Below are 3,222 nucleotides of genomic sequence, written 5' to 3'. Positions count from 1 at the left end.
TTAATCATAACACCAGCGGGGATGAGACCTTAAACTCCTCTTTTTGAAAGAATGGGGCGGGGACAGGACGGACCGGAGCGGACTCCGAGCTCGCTGTAAGCACGGGCGGCTCAGGCTAGGAAAGGGCGCAGGAAAGGCTCAGCCTAGGACCGCTCCCAGCGGCGCCTCCCAGAGCGGGAAGTGCTGCGTTGTGTGGAGTCCTGTGGGAATCATGAGGCAAAGTGCAGGATGTGTGTGTGTGTAGTTTTAAGCCTCAGCGAAATATCTGAAAAAGGTGAGGGTTAATGTTAAACCCGAAAATGGAGAAGCCTTTAAAAAGCATCACGCCCAACGTGGGGCTCAAACCGACGACCCTGAGATTAATAGTCTCATGCTCTACCGACTGAGCTAGCCGGGCTGCTGTGCCTGTGTCATTTCACACACCCTCTGTGTGTTCTTTGTGGGGAAGTAGTGTGTGGTTATCCCAGGAGGCCCCTTTGTTTCATTTTCTCTGCTGCTGACTCGACACAGGCACCTTTCTCTTTCTCCATCTCTCGCTCTACCCCAGTCTTATGTCCCCATCAGTCTCTCTGGAGCTCACTCTGGTACATACATGCATCTGTCCTCTCAACCTGTCTCTGGGCACATATTTAAATGTCCAGTAGAGAACAGTGTGAACTCTCCCTGTTTCGTGAGGTGGCAGTCAACCTCCAGAGGCGTGTTCCGGAGGCTGCCGGAATGGCCGAGCGGTGTAAGGTGCCACATTCAAGAGCAGTATCTTCCCCAGTCCCGTAATCAAATCCCGCTGCTGACATAAAGTAGTTTTCATACCTACTTTAATCATAACACCAGCGGGGATGAGACCTTAAACTCCTCTTTTTGAAAGAATGGGGCGGGGACAGGACAGACCGGAGCGGACTCCGAGCTCGCTGTAAGCACGGGCGGCTCAGGCTAGGAGAGGGCGCAGGAAAGGCTCGGCCTAGGACCGCTCCCAGCGGCGCCTCCCAGGGCGTGAAGTGCTGCGTTGTGTGGAGTCCTGTGGGAATCGTGAGGCAAAGTGCAGGATGTGTGTGTGTGTAGTTTTAAGCCTCAGTGAAATATCTGAAAAAGGTGAGAGTTAATGTTAAACCCGAAAATGGAGAAGCCTTTAAAAAGCATCACGCCCAACGTGGGGCTCAAACCGACGACCCTGAGATTAACAGTCTCATGCTCTACCGACTGAGCTAGCCAGGCTGCTGTGCCTGTGTCATTTCACACACCCTCTGTGTGTTCTTTGTGGGGAAGTAGTGTGTGGTTATCCCAGGAGGCCCCTTTGTTTCATTTTCTCTGCTGCTGACTCGACACAGGCACCTTTCTCTTTCTCCATCTCTCGCTCTACCCCAGTCTTATGTCCCCATCAGTCTCTCTGGAGCTCACTCTGGTACATACATGCATCTGTCCTCTCAACCTCTCTCTGGGCACATATTTAAATGTCCAGTAGAGAACAGTGTGAACTCTCCCTGTTTCGTGAGGTGGCAGTCAACCTCCAGAGGCGTGTTCCGGAGGCTGCCGGAATGGCCGAGCGGTGTAAGGTGCCACATTCAAGAGCAGTATCTTCCCCAGTCCTGTAATCAAATCCCACTGCCGACATAAAGTAGTTTTCATACCTACTTTAATCATAACACCAGCGGGCATGAGACCTTAAACTCCTCTTTTTCAAAGGATGGGTGGGGGACAGGACGGACCGGAGCGGACTCAGAGCTCGCTGTAAGCACAGGCGGCTCAGGGTAGGAAAGGGCGCAGGAAAGGCTCGGCCTAGGACCGCTCCTAGCGGCGCCTCCCAGGGCGGGAAGTGCTGCGTTGTGTGGAGTCCTGTGGCAATCGTGAGGCAAACTGCAGGATGTGTGTGTGTGTAGTTTTAAGCCTCAGCGAAATATCTGAAAAAGGTCAGAGTTATTGGTAAACCCGAAAATGGAGAAGCCTTTAAAAAGCATCACACCCAATGTGGGGCTCGAACCGACGGCCCTGAGATTAAGAGTCTCATGCTCTACCGACTGAGCTAGCCAGGCTGCTGTTTCTATGTCATTTCACACACCCTCTGTGTGTTCTTTGTGAGGAAGTAGTGTGTGGTTATCCCAGGAGGCCCCTTTGTTTCATTTTCTCTGCTGCTGACTCGACACAGGCACCTTTCTCTTTCTCCATCTCTCGCTCTACCCCAGTCTTATGTCCCCATCAGTCTCTCTGGAGCTCAATCTGGTACATACATGCATCTGTCCTCTCAACCTGTCTCTGGGCATATACTTAAATGTCCAGTAGAGAACAGTGTGAAATCTCCCTGTTTCGCGAGGTGGCAGTCAGCCTCCAGAGTAGCGTTACAGAGACTGCCGGAATGGCCGAGCGGTGTAAGGCGCCACATTCAAGAGCAGTACCTTCCCCAGTCCTGAGATCAAATACTGCTGCTGACATAAAGTAGTTTTCATACCTACTTTAATCATAACACCAGCGGGATGAGACCTTAAACTCCTCTTTTTGAAAGGATGGGGGGGACAGGACGGACCGGAGCGGACTCCGAGCTCTCTGTAAGCACGGGCAGCTCAGGCTACTAAAGGGCGCAGGAAAGGCTCGGGCTAGGACCGCTCCCAGCGGCGCCTCCCAGGACGGGAAGTGCTGCGTTGTGTGGAGTCCTGTGGGAATCGTGAGGCAAACTGCAGGATGTGTGTGTGTGTAGTTTTAAGCCTCAGCGAAATATCTGAAAAAGGTCAGAGTTATTGGTAAACCCGAAAATAGAGAAGCCTTTAAAAAGCATCACACCCAATGTGGGGCTCGCACCGACGACCCTGAGATTAAGAGTATCATGCTCTACAGACTGAGCTAGCCAGGCGGCTGTGCCTATGTCATTTCACACACCCTCTGTGTGTTCTTTGTGAGGAAGTAGTGTGTGGTTATCCCAGGAGGCCCCTTTGTTTCATTTTCTCTGCTGCTGACTCGACACAGGCACCTTTCTCTTTCTCCATCTCTCGCTCTACCCCAGTCTTATGTCCCCATCAATCTCTCTGGAGCTCACTCTATTACATACATGCATCTGTCCTCAACCTGTCTCTGGACACATGCTTAAATGTCCAGTAGAGAACAGTGTGAACTCTCCCTGTTTCGCGAGGTGGCAGTCAGCCTCCAGAGGAGTGTTCCGAGTGCTGCCGGAATGGCCGAGCGGTGTAAGGTGCCACATTCAAGAGCAGTATCTTCCCCAGTCCTGTGATCAAATCC

The 3,222-nt window shown here is 52.1% G+C and overlaps 1 non-coding gene across 1 annotated transcript; it reads right to left on the bottom strand.

Moving 5' to 3' along the window:
* Window positions 1–324: 324 nt before the first annotated feature.
* On the bottom strand, window positions 325–397 carry TRNAN-AUU (transfer RNA asparagine (anticodon AUU)). The gene has a single exon. It is a non-coding gene; the product is annotated as a tRNA-Asn (tRNA).
* Between the last annotated feature and the right edge of the window lie 2,825 nt (window positions 398–3,222).

This window comes from Pleurodeles waltl, chromosome 6, assembly GCF_031143425.1.
Source record: "Pleurodeles waltl isolate 20211129_DDA chromosome 6, aPleWal1.hap1.20221129, whole genome shotgun sequence".
Classification (NCBI taxonomy): domain Eukaryota; kingdom Metazoa; phylum Chordata; class Amphibia; order Caudata; family Salamandridae; genus Pleurodeles; species Pleurodeles waltl.
Note: the sequence above shows the minus strand (reverse complement) of the source record. Positions and strands in the feature narration are given on the sequence as shown.